Source organism: Diceros bicornis, chromosome 23 (assembly GCF_020826845.1).
Source record: "Diceros bicornis minor isolate mBicDic1 chromosome 23, mDicBic1.mat.cur, whole genome shotgun sequence".
NCBI classification, from domain to species: Eukaryota; Metazoa; Chordata; class Mammalia; order Perissodactyla; family Rhinocerotidae; genus Diceros; species Diceros bicornis.
The window spans coordinates 59,424,555-59,445,466 of NC_080762.1; positions in this window are offsets into that span (position 1 = coordinate 59,424,555).

Genomic DNA, 20,912 nt, shown 5'->3' on the forward strand with positions numbered 1-20,912 from the left:
TTTGACACAGATTCCCTATTCGGGCATTCAGAACGTATAGCACGTTGCTGTAAGCAAGCACATTCTCATTCAAAGATTCAAGTTACCATGTAGGAACAAGTTTGTATAGGTATTTCAAAGATGCCCAGAACTGAGCTAAACTTGGTATGTGTCCAACTCCTAGAAATAACTTCATGCCCCATCTCCCTTACTTCCAGCTAGTAAGGATCACATAATTCCTAACAAAGTTTTGACACAGATTCCCTATTCGGGCATTCAGAACATATAGCACGTTGCTGCAAGCAAGCACATTCTCATTCAAAGTTGCAAGTTACTATTTAGGAACAAGTTTGTATAGGTATTTCAAAGATGCCCAGAACTGAGCTAAACTTGGTATGTGTCCAACTCCTAGAAATAAATTGATGCCCCATCTCCCTTACTTCCAGCTAGTAAGGATCACATAATTCCTAACAAAGTTTTGACACAGATTCCCAATTCGGGCATTTAGAACATATAGCACGTTGCTGTAAGCAAGCACATTCTCATTCAAAGTTGCAAGTTACTATGTAGGAACAAGTTTGTATAGGTATTTCAAAGATGCCCAGAACTGAGCTAAACTTGGTATGTGTCCAACTCCTAGAAATAACTTCATGCCCCATCTCCCTTACTTCCAGCTAGTAAGGATCACATAATTCCTAACAAAGTTTTGACACAGATTCCCAATTCGGGCATTCAGAACATATAGCACGTTGCTGTAAGCAAGCAGATTCTCATTCAAAGATGCAAGTTACTATGTAGGAACAAGTTTGTATAGGTATTTCAAAGATGCCCAGAACTGAGCTAAACTTGGTATGTGTCCAACTCCTAGAAATAACTTCATGCCCCATCTCCCTTACTTCCAGCTAGTAAGGATCACATAATTCCTAACAAAGTTTTGACACAGATTCCCCATTCGGGCATTCAGAACATATAGCACGTTGCTGTAAGCAAGCACATTTTCATTCAAAGTTGCAAGTTACTATGTAGGAACAAGTTTGTATAGGTATTTCAAAGATGCCCAGAACTGAGCTAAACTTGGTATGTGTCCAACTCCTAGAAATAACTTCATGCCCCATCTCCCTTACTTCCAGCTAGTAAGGATCACATAATTCCTAACAAAGTTTTGACACAAATTCCCTATTCGGGCATTCAGAACATATAGCACGTTGCTGCAAGCAAGCACATTCTCATTCAAAGATGCAAGTTACTATGTAGGAACAAGTTTGTATAGGTATTTCAAAGATGCCCAGAACTGAGCTAAACTTGGTATGTGTCCAACTCCTAGAAATAACTTCATGCCCCATCTCCCTTACTTCCAGCTAGTAAGGATCACATAATTCCTAACAAAGTTTTGACACAGATTCCCTATTCGGGCATTCAGAACATATAGCACGTTGCTGCAAGCAAGCACATTCTCATTCAAAGTTGCAAGTTACTATGTAGGAACAAGTTTGTATAGGTATTTCAAAGATGCCCAGAACTGAGCTAAACTTGGTATGTGTCCAACTCCTAGAAATAACTTCATGCCCCATCTCCCTTACTTCCAGCTAGTAAGGATCACATAATTCCTAACAAAGTTTTGACACAGATTGCCAATTCGGGCATTCAGAACATATAGCACGTTGCTGCAAGCAAGCACATTCTCATTCAAAGTTGCAAGTTACTATGTAGGAACAAGTTTGTATAGGTATTTCAAAGATGCCCAGAACTGAGCTAAACTTGGTATGTGTCCAACTCCTAGAAATAACTTCATGCCCCATCTCCCTTACTTCCAGCTAGTAAGGATCACATAATTCCTAACAAAGTTTTGACACAGATTCCCAATTCGGGCATTCAGAACATATAGCACGTTGCTGCAAGCAAGCACATTCTCATTCAAAGTTGCAAGTTACTATGTAGGAACAAGTTTGTATAGGTATTTCAAAGATGCCCAGAACTGAGCTAAACTTGGTATGTGTCCAACTCCTAGAAATAACTTCATGCCCCATCTCCCTTACTTCCAGCTAGTAAGGATCACATAATTCCTAACAAAGTTTTGACACAGATTCCCAATTCGGGCATTCAGAACATATAGCACGTTGCTGCAAGCAAGCACATTCTCTTTCAAAGTTGCAAGTTACTATGTAGGAACAAGTTTGTATAGGTATTTCAAAGATGCCCAGAACTGAGCTAAACTTGGTATGTGTCCAACTCCTAGAAATAACTTCATGCCCCATCTCCCTTACTTCCAGCTAGTAAGGATCACATAATTCCTAACAAAGTTTTGACACAGATTGCCAATTCGGGCATTCAGAACATATAGCACGTTGCTGTAAGCAAGCACATTCTCATTCAAAGATGCAAGTTACTATGTAGGAACAAGTTTGTATAGGTATTTCAAAGATGCCCAGAACTGAGCTAAACTTGGTATGTGTCCAACTCCTAGAAATAACTTCATGCCCCATCTGCCTTACTTCCAGCTAGTAAGGATCACATAATTCCTAACAAAGTTTTGACACAGATTCCCAATTCGGGCATTCAGAACATATAGCACGTTGCTGTAAGCAAGCACATTCTCATTCAAAGTTGCAAGTTACTATGTAGGAACAAGTTTGTATAGGTATTTCAAAGATGCCCAGAACTGAGCTAAACTTGGTATGTGTCCAACTCCTAGAAATAACTTCATGTCCCATCTCCCTTACTTCCAGCTAGTAAGGATCACATAATTCCTAACAAAGTTTTGACACAGATTCCCAATTCGGGCATTCAGAACATATAGCACGTTGCTGTAAGCAAGCACATTCTCATTCAAAGATGCAAGTTACTATGTAGGAACAAGTTTGTATAGGTATTTCAAAGATGCCCAGAACTGAGCTAAACTTGGTATGTGTCCAACTCCTAGAAATAACTTCATGCCCCATCTCCCTTACTTCCAGCTAGTAAGGATCACATATTTCCTAACAAAGTTTTGACACAGATTCCCAATTCGGGCATTCAGAACATATAGCACGTTGCTGTAAGCAAGCACATTCTCATTCAAAGTTGCAAGTTACTATTTAGGAACAAGTTTGTATAGGTATTTCAAAGATGCCCAGAACTGAGCTAAACTTGGTATGTGTCCAACTCCTAGAAATAAATTCATGCCCCATCTCCCTTACTTCCAGCTAGTAAGGATCACATAATTCCTAACAAAGTTTTGACACAGATTCCCAATTCGGGCATTTAGAACATATAGCACGTTGCTGTAAGCAAGCACATTCTCATTCAAAGTTGCAAGTTACTATGTAGGAACAAGTTTGTATAGGTATTTCAAAGATGCCCAGAACTGAGCTAAACTTGGTATGTGTCCAACTCCTAGAAATAACTTCATGCCCCATCTCCCTTACTTCCAGCTAGTAAGGATCACATAATTCCTAACAAAGTTTTGACACAGATTCCCAATTCGGGCATTCAGAACATATAGCACGTTGCGGCAAGCAAGCACATTCTCATTCAAAGATGCAAGTTACTATGTAGGAACAAGTTTGTATAGGTATTTCAAAGATGCCCAGAACTGAGCTAAACTTGGTATGTGTCCAACTCCTAGAAATAACTTCATGCCCCATCTCCCTTACTTCCAGCTAGTCAGGATCACATAATTCCTAACAAAGTTTTGACACAGATTGCCAATTCGGGCATTCAGAACATATAGCACGTTGCTGTAAGCAAGCACATTCTCATTCAAAGTTGCAAGTTACTATGTAGGAACAAGTTTGTATAGGTATTTCAAAGATGCCCAGAACTGAGCTAAACTTGGTATGTGTCCAACTCCTAGAAATAACTTCATGCCCCATCTCCCTTACTTCCAGCTAGTAAGGATCACATAATTCCTAACAAAGTTTTGACACAGATTCCCTATTCGGGCATTCAGAACATATAGCACGTTGCTGCAAGCAAGCACATTCTCATTCAAAGTTGCAAGTTACTATGTAGGAACAAGTTTGTATAGGTATTTCAAAGATGCCCAGAACTGAGCTAAACTTTGTATGTGTCCAACTCCTAGAAATAACTTCATGCCCCATCTCCCTTACTTCCAGCTAGTAAGGATCACATAATTCCTAACAAAGTTTTGACACAGATTCCCAATTTGGGCATTCAGAATATATAGCACGTTGCTGCAAGCAAGCACATTCTCATTCAAAGATGCAAGTTACTATGTAGGAACATGATTGTATAGGTATTTCAAAGATGCCCAGAACTGAGCTAAACTTGGTATGTGTCCAACTCCTAGAAATAACTTCATGCCCCATCTCCCTTACTTCCAGCTAGTAAGGATCACATAATTCCTAACAAAGTTTTGACACAGATTCCCTATAAGGGCATTCAGAACATATAGCACGTTGCTGCAAGCAAGCACATTCTCATTCAAAGATGCAAGTTACTATGTAGGAGAAGTTTGTATAGGTATTTCAAAGATGCCCAGAACTGAGCTAAACTTGGTATGTGTCCAACTCCTAGAAATAACTTCATGCCCCATCTCCCTTACTTCCAGCTAGTAAGGATCACATAATTCCTAACAAAGTTTTGACACAGATTCCCAATTCGGGCATTCAGAACATATAGCACGTTGCTGTAAGCAAGCACATTTTCATTCAAAGTTGCAAGTTACTATGTAGGTACAAGTTTGTATAGGTATTTCAAAGATGCCCAGAACTGAGCTAAACTTGGTATGTGTCCAACTCCTAGAAATAACTTCATGCCCCATCTCCCTTACTTCCAGCTAGTAAGGATCACATAATTCCTAACAAAGTTTTGACACAAATTCCCTATTCGGGCATTCAGAACATATAGCACGTTGCTGCATGCAAGCACATTCTCATTCAAAGATGCAAGTTACTATGTAGGAACAAGTTTGTATAGGTATTTCAAAGATGCCCAGAACTGAGCTAAACTTGGTATGTGTCCAACTCCGAGAAATAACTTCATGCCCCATCTCCCTTACTTCCAGCTAGTAAGGATCACATAATTCCTAACAAAGTTTTGACACAGATTCCCTATTCGGGCATTCAGAACATATAGCACGTTGCTGCAAGCAAGCACATTCTCATTCAAAGTTGCAAGTTACTATGTAGGAACAAGTTTGTATAGGTATTTCAAAGATGCCCAGAACTGAGCTAAACTTGGTATGTGTCCAACTCCTAGAAATAACTTCATGCCCCATCTCCCTTACTTCCAGCTACTAAGGATCACATAATTCCTAACAAAGTTTTGACACAGATTGCCAATTCGGGCATTCAGAACATATAGCACGTTGCTGCAAGCAAGCACATTCTCATTCAAAGTTGCAAGTTACTATGTAGGAACAAGTTTGTATAGGTATTTCAAAGATGCCCAGAACTGAGCTAAACTTGGTATGTGTCCAACTCCTAGAAATAACTTCATGCCCCATCTCCCTTACTTCCAGCTTGTAAGGATCACATAATTCCTAACAAAGTTATGACACAGATTCCCAATTCGGGCATTCAGAACATATAGCACGTTGCTGCAAGCAAGCACATTCTCATTCAAAGTTGCAAGTTACTATGTAGGAACAAGTTTGTATAGGTATTTCAAAGATGCCCAGAACTGAGCTAAACTTGGTATGTGTCCAACTCCTAGAAATAACTTCATGCCCCATCTCCCTTACTTCCAGCTAGTAAGGATCACATAATTCCTAACAAAGTTTTGACACAGATTCCCCATTCGGGCGTTCAGAACATATAGCACGTTGCTGTAAGCAAGCACATTTTCATTCAAAGTTGCAAGTTACTATGTAGGAACAAGTTTGTATAGGTATTTCAAAGATGCCCAGAACTGAGCTAAACTTGGTATGTGTCCAACTCCTAGAAATAACTTCATGCCCCATCTCCCTTACTTCCAGCTAGTAAGGATCACATAATTCCTAACAAAGTTTTGACACAGATTCCCAATTCGGGCATTCAGAACATATAGCACGTTGCTGTAAGCAAGCACATTCTCATTCAAAGATGCAAGTTACTATGTAGGAACAAGTTTGTATAGGTATTTCAAAGATGCCCAGAACTGAGCTAAACTTGGTATGTGTCCAACTCCTAGAAATAACTTCATGCCCCATCTCCCTTACTTCCAGCTAGTAAGGATCACATAATTCCTAACAAAGTTTTGACACAGATTGCCAATTCGGGCATTCAGAACATATAGCACGTTGCTGTAAGCAAGCACATTCTCATTCAAAGATGCAAGTTACTATGTAGGAACAAGTATGTATAGGTATTTCAAAGATGCCCAGAACTGAGCTAAACTTGGTATGTGTCCAACTCCTAGAAATAACTTCATGCCCCATCTGCCTTACTTCCAGCTAGTAAGGATCACATAATTCCTAACAAAGTTTTGACACAGATTCCCAATTCGGGCATTCAGAACATATAGCACGTTGCTGTAAGCAAGCACATTCTCATTCAAAGTTGCAAGTTACTATGTAGGAACAAGTTTGTATAGGTATTTCAAAGATGCCCAGAACTGAGATAAACTTGGTATGTGTCCAACTCCTAGAAATAACTTCATGTCCCATCTCCCTTACTTCCAGCTAGTAAGGATCACATAATTCCTAACAACGTTTTGACACAGATTCCCAATTCGGGCATTCAGAACATATAGCACGTTGCTGTAAGCAAGCACATTCTCATTCAAAGTTGCAAGTTTCTATGTAGGAACAAGTTTGTATAGGTATTTCAAAGATGCCCAGAACTGAGCTAAACTTGGTATGTGTCCAACTCCTAGAAATAACTTCATGCCCCATCTCCCTTACTTCCAGCTAGTAAGGATCACATAATTCCTAACAAAGTTTTGACACAGATTCCCTATTCGGGCATTCAGAACATATAGCACGTTGCTGCAAGCAAGCACATTCTCATTCAAAGTTGCAAGTTACTATGTAGGAACAAGTTTGTATAGGTATTTCAAAGATGCCCAGAACTGAGCTAAACTTGGTATGTGTCCAACTCCTAGAAATAACTTCATGCCCCATCTCCCTTACTTCCAGCTAGTAAGGATCACATAATTCCTAACAAAGTTTTGACACACATTCCCAATTCGGGCATTCAGAACATATAGCACGTTGCTGCAAGCAAGCACATTCTCATTCAAAGATGCAAGTTACTATGTAGGAACATGATTGTATAGGTATTTCAAAGATGCCCAGAACTGAGCTAAACTTGGTATGTGTCCAACTCCTAGAAATAACTTCATGCCCCATCTCCCTTACTTCCAGCTAGTAAGGATCACATAATTCCTAACAAAGTTTTGACACAGATTCCCTATACGGGCATTCAGAACATATAGCACGTTGCTGCAAGCAAGCACATTCTCATTCAAAGATGCAAGTTACTATGTAGGAGAAGTTTGTATAGGTATTTCAAAGATGCCCAGAACTGAGCTAAACTTGGTATGTGTCCAACTCCTATAAATAACTTCATGCCCCATCTCCCTTACTTCCAGCTAGTAAGGATCACATAATTCCTAACAAAGTTTTGACACAGATTCCCTATTCGGGCATTCAGAACATATAGCACGTTGCTGCAAGCAAGCACATTCTCATTCAAAGTTGCAAGTTACTATTTAGGAACAAGTTTGTATAGGTATTTCAAAGATGCCCAGAACTGAGCTAAACTTGGTATGTGTCCAACTCCTAGAAATAACTTCATGCCCCATCTCCCTTACTTCCAGCTAGTAAGGATCACATAATTCCTAACAAAGTTTTGACACAGATTCCCACTTCGGGCATTCAGAACATATAGCACGTTGCTGCAAGCAAGCACATTCTCATTCAAAGTTGCAAGTTACTATGTAGGAACAAGTTTGTATAGGTATTTCAAAGATGCCCAGAACTGAGCTAAACTTGGTATGTGTCCAACTCCTAGAAATAACTTCATGCCCCCTCTCCCTTACTTCCAGCTAGTAAGGATCACATAATTCGTAACAAAGTTTTGACACAGATTCCCAATTCGGGCATTCAGAACATATAGCACGTTGCTGTAAGCAAGCACATTCTCATTCAAAGTTGCAAGTTACTATGTAGGAACAAGTTTGTATAGGTATTTCAAAGATGCCCAGAACTGAGCTAAACTTGGTATGTGTCCAACTCCTAGAAATAACTTCATGCCCCATCTCCCTTACTTCCAGCTAGTAAGGATCACATAATTCCCAACAAAGTTTTGACACAGATTCCCAATTCGGGCATTCAGAACATATAGCACGTTGCTGTAAGCAAGCACATTCTCATTCAAAGTTGCAAGTTACTATGTAGGAACAAGTTTGTATAGGTATTTCAAAGATGCCCAGAACTGAGCTAAACTTGGTATGTGTCCAACTCCGAGAAATAACTTCATGCCCCATCTCCCTTACTTCCAGCTAGTAAGGATCACATAATTCCTAACAAAGTTTTGACACAGATTCCCAATTCGGGCATTCAGAACATATAGCACGTTGCTGTAAGCAAGCACATTCTCATTCAAAGATGCAAGTTACTATGTAGGAACAAGTTTGTATAGGTATTTCAAAGATGCCCAGAACTGAGCTAAACTTGGTATGTGTCCAACTCCTAGAAATAACTTCATGCCCCATCTCCCTTACTTCCAGCTAGTAAGGATCACATAATTCCTAACAAAGTTATGACACAGATTGCCAATTCGGGCAATCAGAACATATAGCACGTTGCTGTAAGCAAGCACATTCTCATTCAAAGATGCAAGTTACTATGTAGGAACAAGTTTGTATAGGTATTTCAAAGATGCCCAGAACTGAGCTAAACTTGATATGGGTCCAACTCCTAGAAATAACTTCATGCCCCATCTCCCTTACTTCCAGCTAGTAAGGATCACATAATTCCTAACAAAGTTTTGACACAGATTCCCAATTCGGGCATTCAGAACATATAGCACGTTGCTGTAAGCAAGCACATTCTCATTCAAAGATGCAAGTTACTATGTAGGAACAAGTTTGTATAGGTATTTCAAAGATGCCCAGAACTGAGCTAAACTTGGTATGTGTCCAACTCCTAGAAATAACTTCATGCCCCATCTCCCTTACTTCCAGCTAGTAAGGATCACATAATTCCTAACAATGTTTTGACACAGATTCCCAATTCGGGCATTCAGAACATATAGCACGTTGCTGTAAGCAAGCACATTCTCATTCAAAGATGCAAGTTACTATGTAGGAACAAGTTTGTATAGGTATTTCAAAGATGCCCAGAACTGAGCTAAACTTGGTATGTGTCCAACTCCTAGAAAGAACTTCATGCCCCATCTCCCTTACTTCCAGCTAGTAAGGATCACATAATTCCTAACAAAGTTTTGACACAGATTCCCAATTCGGGCATTCAGAACATATAGCACGTTGCTGTAAGCAAGCAGATTCTCATTAAAGATGCAAGTTACTATGTAGGAACAAGTTTGTATAGGTATTTCAAAGATGCCCAGAACTGAGCTAAACTTGGTATGTGTCCAACTCCTAGAAATAACTTCATGCCCCATCTCCCTTACTTCCAGCTAGTAAGGATCACATAATTCCTAACAAAGTTTTGACACAGAATCCCAATTCGGGCATTCAGAACATATAGCACGTTGCTGTAAGCAAGCACATTCTCATTCAAAGTTGCAAGTTACTATGTAGGAACAAGTTTGTATAGGTATTTCAAAGATGCCCAGAACTGAGCTAAACTTGGTATGTGTCCAACTCCTAGAAATAACTTCATGCCCCATCTCCCTTACTTCCAGCTAGTAAGGATCACATAATTCCTAACAAAGTTTTGACACAGATTCCCAATTCGGGCATTCAGAACATATAGCACGTTGCTGTAAGCAAGCACATTCTCATTCAAAGATGCAAGTTACTATGTAGGAACAAGTTTGTATAGGTATTTCAATGATGCCCAGAACTGAGCTAAACTTGGTATGTGTCCAACTCCTAGAAATAACTTCATGCCCCATCTCCCTTACTTCCAGCTAGTAAGGATCACATAATTCCTAACAAAGTTTTGACACAGGTTCCCAATTCGGGCATTCAGAACATATAGCACGTTGCTGTAAGCAAGCACATTCTCATTCAAAGATGCAAGTTACTATGTAGGAACAAGTTTGTATAGGTATTTCTAAGATGCCCAGAACTGAGCTAAACTTGGTATGTGTCCAACTCCTAGAAATAACTTCATGCCCCATCTCCCTTACTTCCAGCTAGTAAGGATCACATAATTCCTAACAAAGTTTTGACACAGTATCCCAATTCGGGCATTCAGAACATATAGCACGTTGCTGTAAGCAAGCACATTCTCATTCAAAGTTGCAAGTTACTATGTAGGAACAAGTTTGTATAGGTATTTCAAAGATGCCCAGAACTGAGCTAAACTTGGTATGTGTCCAACTCCTAGAAATAACTTCATGCCCCATCTCCCTTACTTCCAGCTAGTAAGGATCACATAATTCCTAACAAAGTTTTGACACAGATTCCCAATTCGGGCATTCAGAACATATAGCACGTTGCTGTAAGCAAGCAGATTCTCATTAATGATGCAAGTTACTATGTAGCAACAAGTTTGTATAGGTATTTCAAAGATGCCCAGAACTGAGCTAAACTTGGTATGTGTCCAACTCCTAGAAATAACTTCATGCCCCATCTCCCTTACTTCCAGCTAGTAAGGATCACATAATTCCTAACAAAGTTTTGACACAGATTGCCAATTCGGGCATTCAGAACATATAGCACGTTGCTGTAAGCAAGCACATTCTCATTCAAAGATGCAAGTTACTATGTAGGAACAAGTTTGTATAGGTATTTCAAAGATGCCCAGAACTGAGCTAAACTTGGTATGTGTCCAACTCCTAGAAATAACTTCATGCCCCATCTCCCTTACTTCCAGCTAGTAAGGATCACATAATTCCTAACAAAGTTTTGACACAGATTCCCAATTCGGGCATTCAGAACATATAGCACGTTGCTGTAAGCAAGCACATTCTCATTCAAAGATGCAAGTTACTATGTAGGAACAAGTTTGTATAGGTATTTCAAAGATGCCCAGAACTGAGCTAAACTTGGTATGTGTCCAACTCCTAGAAATAACTTCATGCCCCATCTCCCTTACTTCCAGCTAGTAAGGATCACATAATTCCTAACAAAGTTTTGACACAGATTGCCAATTCGGGCATTCAGAACATATAGCACGTTGCTGTAGGCAAGCACATTCTCATTCAAAGATGCAAGTTACTATGTAGGAACAAGTTTGTATAGGTATTTCAAAGATGCCTAGAACTGAGCTAAACTTGGTATGTGTCCAACTCCTAGAAATAACTTCATGCCCCATCTCCTTACTTCCAGCTAGTAAGGATCACATAATTCCTAACAAAGTTTTGACACAGATTCCCAATTCGGGCATTCAGAACATATAGCACGTTGCTGTAAGCAAGCACATTCTCATTCAAAGATGCAAGTTACTATGTAGGAACAAGTTTGTATAGGTATTTCAAAGATGCCCAGAACTGAGCTAAACTTGGTATGTGTCCAACTCCTAGAAATAACTTCATGCCCCATCTCCCTTACTTCCAGCTAGTAAGGATCACATAATTCCTAACAAAGTTTTGACACAGATTCCCAATTCGGGCATACAGAACATATAGCACGTTGCTGTAAGCAAGCAGATGCTCACTCAAAGTTGCAAGTTACTATGTAGGAACAAGTTTGTATAGGTATTTCAAAGATGCCCAGAACTGAGCTAAACTTGGTATGTGTCCAACTCCTAGAAATAACTTCATGCCGCCTCTCCCTTACTTCCAGCTAGTAAGGATCACATAATTCCTAACAAAGTTTTGACACAGATTCCCAATTCGGGCATTCAGAACATATAGCACGTTGCTGTAAGCAAGCACATTTTCATTCAAAGTTGCAAGTTACTATGTAGGAACAAGTTTGTATAGGTATTTCAAAGATGCCCAGAACTGAGCTAAACTTGGTATGTGTCCAACTCCTAGAAATAACTTCATGCCCCATCTCCCTTACTTCCAGCTAGTAAGGATCACATAATTCCTAACAAAGTTTTGACACAGATTCCCAATTCGGGCATTCAGAACATATAGCACGTTGCTGTAAGCAAGCAGATTCTCATTCAAAGATGCAAGTTACTAGGTAGGAACAAGTTTGTATAGGTATTTCAAAGATGCCCAGAACTGAGCTAAACTTGGTATGTGTCCAACTCCTAGAAATAACTTCATGCCCCATCTCCCTTACTTCCAGCTAGTAAGGATCACATAATTCCTAACAAAGTTTTGACACAGATTCCCAATTCGGGCATTCAGAACATATAGCACGTTGCTGTAAGCAAGCAGATTCTCATTCAAAGTTGCAAGTTACTATGTAGGAACAAGTTTGTATAGGTATTTCAAAGATGCCCAGAACTGAGCTAAACTTGGTATGTGTCCAACTCCTAGAAATAACTTCATGCCCCATCTCCCTTACTTCCAGCTAGTAAGGATCACATAATTCCTAACAAAGTTTTGACACAGATTGCCAATTCGGGCATTCAGAACGTATAGCACGTTGCTGTAAGCAAGCACATTCTCATTCAAAGTTGCAAGTTACTATGTAGGAACAAGTTTGTATAGGTATTTCAAAGATGCCCAGAACTGAGCTAAACTTGGTATGTGTCCAACTCCTAGAAATAACTTCATGCCCCATCTGCCTTACTTCCAGCTAGTAAGGATCACATAATTCCTAACAAAGTTTTGACACAGATTCCCAATTCGGGCATTCAGAACATATAGCACGTTGCTGTAAGCAAGCACATTCTCATTAAAGATGCAAGTTACTATGTAGGAACAAGTTTGTATAGGTATTTCAAAGATGCCCAGAACTGAGCTAAACTTGGTATGTGTCCAAATCCTAGAAATAACTTCATGCCCCATCTCCCTTACTTCCAGCTAGTAAGGATCACATAATTCCTAATAAAGTTTTAACACAGATTGCCAATTCGGGCATTCAGAACATATAGCACGTTGCTGTAAGCAAGCACATTCTCATTCAAAGTTGCAAGTTACTGTGTAGGAACAAGTTTGTATAGGTATTCCAAAGATGCCCAGAACTGAGCTAAACTTGGTATGTGTCCAACTCCTAGAAATAACTTCATGCCGCCTCTCCCTTACTTCCAGCTAGTAAGGATCACATAATTCCTAACAAAGTTTTGACACAGATTCCCAATTCGGGCATTCAGAACATATAGCACGTTGCTGTAAGCAAGCACATTTTCATTCAAAGTTGCAAGTTACTATGTAGGAACAAGTTTGTATAGGTATTTCAAAGATGCCCAGAACTGAGCTAAACTTGGTATGTGTCCAACTCCTAGAAATAACTTCATGCCCCATCTCCCTTACTTCCAGCTAGTAAGGATCACATAATTCCTAACAAAGTTTTGACACAGATTCCCAATTCGGGCATTCAGAACATATAGCACGTTGCTGTAAGCAAGCAGATTCTCATTCAAAGATGCAAGTTACTAGGTAGGAACAAGTTTGTATAGGTATTTCAAAGATGCCCAGAACTGAGCTAAACTTGGTATGTGTCCAACTCCTAGAAATAACTTCATGCCACATCTCCCTTACTTCCAGCTAGTAAGGATCACATAATTCCTAACAAAGTTTTGACACAGATTCCCTATTCGGGCATTCAGAACATATAGCACGTTGCTGTAAGCAAGCACATTCTCATTCCAAGATGCATGTTACTAGGTAGGAACAAGTTTGTATAGGTATTTCAAAGATGTCCAGAACTGAGCTAAACTTGGTATGTGTCCAACTCCTAGAAATAACTTCATGCCCCATCTCCCTTACTTCCAGCTAGTAAGGATCACATAATTCCTAACAAAGTTTTGACACAGATTCCCAATTCGGGCATTTAGAACATATAGCACGTTGCTGTAAGCAAGCACATTCTCATTCAAAGTTGCAAGTTACTATGTAGGAACAAGTTTGTATAGGTATTTCAAAGATGCCCAGAACTGAGCTAAACTTGGTATGTCTCCAACTCCTAGAAATAACTTCATGCCCCATCTCCCTTACTTCCAGCTAGTAAGGATCACATAATTCCTAACAAACTTTTGACACAGATTCCCAATTCGGGCATTCAGAACATATAGCACGTTGCTGTAAGCAAGCAGATTCTCATTCAGAGATGCAAGTTACTATGTAGGAACAAGTTTGTATAGGTATTTCAAAGATGCCCAGAACTGAGCTAAAGTTGGTATGTGTCCAACTCCTAGAAATAACTTCATGCCCCATCTCCCTTACTTCCAGCTAGTAAGGATCACATAATTCCTAACAAAGTTTTGACACAGATTCCCAATTCGGGCATTCAGAACATATAGCACGTTGCTGTAAGCAAGCACATTCTCATTCAAAGATGCAAGTTACTATGTAGGAACAAGTTTGTATAGGTATTTCAAAGATGCCCAGAACTGAGCTAAACTTGGTATGTGTCCAACTCCTAGAAATAACTTCATGCCCCATCTCCCTTACTTCCAGCTAGTAAGGATCACATAATTCCTAACAAAGTTTTGACACAGATTGCCAATTCGGGCATTCAGAACGTATAGCACGTTGCTGTAAGCAAACACATTCTCATTTAAAGATGCAAGTTACTATGTAGGAACAAGTTTGTATAGGTATTTCAAAGATGCCCAGAACTGAGCTAAACTTGGTATGTCTCCAACTCCAAGAAATAACTTCATGCCCCATCTCCCTTACTTCCAGCTAGTAAGGATCACATAATTCCTAACAAAGTTTTGACACAGATTCCCAATTCGGGCATTCAGAACATATAGCACGTTGCTGTAAGCAAGCACATTCTCATTCAAAGATGCAAGTTACTATGTAGGAACAAGTTTGTATAGGTATTTCAAAGATGCCCAGAACTGAGCTAAACTTGGTATGTGTCCAACTCCTAGAAAGAACTTCATGCCCCATCTCCCTTACTTCCAGCTAGTAAGGATCACATAATTCCTAACAAAGTTTTGACACAGATTCCCAATTCGGGCATTCAGAATATATAGCACGTTGCTGTAAGCAAGCACATTCTCATTCAAAGTTGCAAGTTACTATGTAGGAACAAGTTTGTATAGGTATTTCAAAGATGCCCAGAACTGAGCTAAACTTGGTATGTGTCCAACTCCTAGAAATAACTTCATGCCCCATCTCCCTTACTTCCAGCTAGTAAGGATCACATAATTCCTAACAAAGTTTTGACACAGATTCCCAATTCGGGCATTCAGAACATATAGCACGTTGCTGTAAGCAAGCACATTCTCATTCAAAGTTGCAAGTTACTATGTAGGAACAAGTTTGTATAGGTATTTCAAAGATGCCCAGAACTGAGCTAAACTTGGTATGTGTCCAACTCCTAGAAATAACTTCATGCCCCATCTCCCTTACTTCCAGCTAGTAAGGATCACATAATTCCTAACAAAGTTTTGACACAGATTCCCAATTCGGGCATTCAGAACATATAGCACGTTGCTGTAAGCAAGCACATTCTCATTAAAGATGCAAGTTACTATGTAGGAACAAGTTTGTATAGGTATTTCAAAGATGCCCAGAACTGAGCTAAACTTGGTATGTGTCCAACTCCTAGAAATAACTTCATGCCCCATCTCCCTTACTTCCAGCTAGTAAGGATCACATAATTCCTAACAAAGTTTTGACACAGATTGCCAATTCGGGCATTCAGAACATATAGCACGTTGCTGTAAGCAAGCAGATTCTCATTCAAAGTTGCAAGTTACTATGTAGGAACAAGTTTGTATAGGTATTTCAAAGATGCCCAGAACTGAGCTAAACTTGGTATGTGTCCAACTCCTAGAAATAACTTCATGCCCCATCTCCCTTACTTCCAGCTAGTAAGGATCACATAATTCCTAACAAAGTTTTGACACAGATTCCCAATTCGGGCATTCAGAACATATAGCACGTTGCTGTAAGCAAGCACATTCTCATTCAAAGATGCAAGTTACTATGTAGGAACAAGTTTGTATAGGTATTTCAAAGATGCCCAGAACTGAGCTAAACTTGGTATGTGTCCAACTCCTAGAAATAACTTCATGCCCCATCTCCCTTACTTCCAGCTAGTAAGGATCACATAATTCCTAACAAAGTTTTGACACAGATTCCCAATTCGGGCATTCAGAACATATAGCACGTTGCTGTAAGCAAGCACATTCTCATTCAAAGATGCAAGTTACTATGTAGGAACAAGTTTGTATAGGTATTTCAATGATGCCCAGAACTGAGCTAAACTTGGTATGTGTCCAACTCCTAGAAATAACTTCATGCCCCATCTCCCTTACTTCCAGCTAGTAAGGATCACATTATTCCTAACAAAGTTTTGACACAGATTCCCAATTCGGGCATTCAGAACATATAGCACGTTGCTGTAAGCAAGCACATTCTCATTCAAAGATGCAAGTTACTATGTAGGAACAAGTTTGTATAGGTATTTCAAAGATGCCCAGAACTGAGCTAAACTTGGTATGTGTCCAACTCCTAGAAATAACTTCATGCCCCATCTCCCTTACTTCCAGCTAGTAAGGATCACATAATTCCTAACAAAGTTTTGACACAGATTCCCAATTCGGGCATTCAGAACATATAGCACGTTGCTGTAAGCAAGCAGATTCTCATTAATGATGCAAGTTACTATGTAGCAACAAGTTTGTATAGGTATTTCAAAGATGCCCAGAACTGAGCTAAACTTGGTATGTGTCCAACTCCTAGAAATAACTTCATGCCCCATCTGCCTTACTTCCAGCTAGTAAGGATCACATAATTCCTAACAAAGTTTTGACACAGATTGCCAATTCGGGCATTCAGAACATATAGCACGTTGCTGTAAGCAAGCACATTCTCATTCAAAGATGCAAGTTACTATGTAGGAACAAGTTTGTATAGGTATTTCAAAGATGCCCAGAACTGAGCTAAACTTGGTATGTGTCCAACTCCTAGAAATAACTTCATGCCCCATCTCCCTTACTTCCAGCTAGTAAGGATCACATAATTCCTAACAAAGTTTTGACACAGATTGCCAATTCGGGCATTCAGAACATATAGCACGTTGCTGTAAGCAAGCACATTCTCATTCAAAGATGCAAGTTACTATGTAGGAACAAGTTTGTATAGGTATTTCAAAGATGCCCAGAACTGAGCTAAACTTGGTATGTGTCCAACTCCTAGAAATAACTTCATGCCCCATCTCCCTTACTTCCAGCTAGTAAGGATCACATAATTCCTAACAAAGTTTTGACACCGATTGCCAATTCGGGCATTCAGAACATATAGCACGTTGCTGTAAGCAAGCAGATTCTCATTCAAAGATGCAAGTTACTATGTAGGAACAAGTTTGTATAGGTATTTCAAAGATGCCTAGAACTGAGCTAAACTTGGTATGTGTCCAACTCCTAGAAATAACTTCATGCCCCATCTCCTTACTTCCAGCTAGTAAGGATCACATAATTCCTAACAAACTTTTGACACAGATTCCCAATTCGGGCATTCAGAACATATAGCACGTTGCTGTAAGCAAGCACATTCTCATTCAAAGATGCAAGTTACTATGTAGGAACAAGTTTGTATAGGTATTTCAAAGATGCCCAGAACTGAGCTAAACTTGGTATGTGTCCAACTCCTAGAAATAACTTCATGCCCCATCTCCCTTACTTCCAGCTAGTAAGGATCACATAATTCCTAACAAAGTTTTGACACAGATTCCCAATTCGGGCATACAGAACATATAGCACGTTGCTGTAAGCAAGCAGATGCTCACTCAAAGTTGCAAGTTACTATGTAGGAACAAGTTTGTATAGGTATTTCAAAGATGCCCAGAACTGAGCTAAACTTGGTATGTGTCCAACTCCTAGAAATAACTTCATGCCCCATCTCCCTTACTTCCAGCTAGTAAGGATCACATAATTCCTAACAAAGTTTTGACACAGATTCCCAATTCGGGCATTCAGAACATATAGCACGTTGCTGTAAGCAAGCACATTCTCATTCAAAGTTGCAAGTTACTATGTAGGAACAAGTTTGTATAGGTATTTCAAAGATGCCCAGAACTGAGATAAACTTGGTATGTGTCCAACTCCTAGAAATAACTTCATGCCCCATCTCCCTTACTTCCAGCTAGTAAGGATCACATAATTCCTAACAAAGTTTTGACACAGATTCCCAATTCGGGCATTCAGAACATATAGCACGTTGCTGTAAGCAAGCACATTCTCATTCAAAGATGCAAGTTACTATGTAGGAACAAGTTTGTATAGGTATTTCAAAGATGCCCAGAACTGAGCTAAACTTGGTATGTGTCCAACTCCTAGAAATAACTTCATGCCCCATCTCCCTTACTTCCAGCTAGTAAGGATCACATAATTCCTAACAAAGTTTTGACACAGATTCCCAATTCGGGCATTCAGAACATATAGCACGTTGCTGTAAGCAAGCAGATTCTCATTCAAAGTTGCAAGTTACTATGTAGGAAGAAGTTTGTATAGGTATTTCAAAGATGCCCAGAACTGAGCTAAACTTGGTATGTGTCCAACTCCTAGAAATAACTTCATGCCCCATCTCCCTTACTTCCAGCTAGTAAGGATCACATAATTCCTAACAAAGTTTTGACACAGATTGCCAATTCGGGCATTCAGAACGTATAGCACGTTGCTGTAAGCAAGCACATTCTCATTCAAAGATGCAAGTTACTATGTAGGAACAAGTTTGTATAGGTATTTCAAAGATGCCCAGAACTGAGCTAAACTTGGTATGTCTCCAACTCCAAGAAATAACTTCATGCCCCATCTCCCTTACTTCCAGCTAGTAAGGATCACATAATTCCTAACAAAGTTTTGACACAGATTCCCAATTCGGGCATTCAGAACATATAGCACGTTGCTGTAAGCAAGCACATTCTCATTCAAAGATGCAAGTTACTATGTAGGAACAAGTTTGTATAGGTATTTCAAAGATGCCCAGAACTGAGCTAAACTTGGTATGTGTCCAACTCCTAGAAATAACTTCATGCCCCATCTCCCTTACTTCCAGCTAGTAAGGATCACATAATTCCTAACAAAGTTTTGACACAGATTCCCAATGCGGGCATTCAGAACATATAGCACGTTGCTGTAAGCAAGCACATTCTCATTCAAAGTTGCAAGTTACTATGTAGGAACAAGTTTGTATAGGTATTTCAAAGATGCCCAGAACTGAGCTAAACTTGGTATGTGTCCAACTCCTAGAAATAACTTCATGCCCCATCTGCCTTACTTCCAGCTAGTAAGGATCACATAATTCCTAACAAAGTTTTGACACAGATTCCCAATTCGGGCATTCAGAACATATAGCACGTTGCTGTAAGCAAGCACATTCTCATTCAAAGTTGCAAGTTACTATGTAGGAACAAGTTTGTATAGGTATTTCAAAGATGCCCAGAACTGAGCTAAACTTGGTATGTGTCCAACTCCTAGAAATAACTTCATGCCCCATCTCCCTTACTTCCAGCTAGTAAGGATCACATAATTCCTAACAAAGTTTTGACACAGATTCCCAATTCGGGCATTCAGAACATATAGCACGTTGCTGTAAGCAAGCACATTCTCATTAAAGATGCAAGTTACTATGTAGGAACAAGTTTGTATAGGTATTTCAAAGATGCCCAGAACTGAGCTAAACTTGGTATGTGTCCAACTCCTAGAAATAACTTCATGCCCCATCTCCCTTACTTCCAGCTAGTAAGGATCACATAATTCCTAACAAAGTTTTGACACAGATTGCCAATTCGGGCATTCAGAACATATAGCACGTTGCTGTAAGCAAGCAGATTCTCATTCAAAGATGCAAGTTACTATGTAGGAACAAGTTTGTATAGGTATTTCAAAGATGCCCAGAACTGAGCTAAACTTGGTATGTGTCCAACTCCTAGAAATAACTTCATGCTCCATCTCCCTTACTTCCAGCTAGTAAGAATCTCATAATTCCTAACAAAGTTTTGACACAGACTCCCAAATCGGGCATTCAGGACATATAGCACGTTGCTGCAAGCAAGCACATTCTCATTCAAAGTTGCAAGTTACTATGTAGGAACAAGTTTGTATAGGTATTTCAAAGATGCCCAGAACTGAGCTAAACTTGGTATGTGTCCAACTCCAAGAAATACCTTCATGCCCCATCTCCCTTACTTCCAGCTAGTAAGGATCACATAATTCCTAACAAAGTTTTGACACAGATTCCCAATTCGGGCATTTAGAACATATAGCACGTTGCTGTAAGCAAGCAGATTCTCATTCAAAGTTGCAAGTTACTATGTAGGAACAAGTTTGTATAGGTATTCCAAAGATGCCCAGAACTGAGCTAAACTTGGTATGTGTCCAACTCCTAGAAATAACTTCATGCCCCATCTCCCTTACTTCCAGCTAGTAAGGATCACATAATTCCTAACAAAGTTTTGACACAGATTCCCAATTCGGGCATTCAGAACATATAGCACGTTGCTGTAAGCAAGCACATTTTCATTCAAAGTTGCAAGTTACTATGTAGGAACAAGTTTGTATAGGTATTTCAAAGATGCCCAGAACTGAGCTAAACTTGGTATGTGTCCAACTCCTAGAAATAACTTCATGCCGCCTCTCCCTTACTTCCAGCTAGTAAGGATCACATAATTCCTAACAAAGTTTTGACACAGATTCCCAATTCGGGCATTCAGAACATATAGCACGTTGCTGTAAGCAAGCACATTTTCATTCAAAGTTGCAAGTTACTATGTAGGAACAAGTTTGTATAGGTATTTCAAAGATGCCCAGAACTGAGCTAAACTTGGTATGTGTCCAACTCCTAGAAATAACTTCA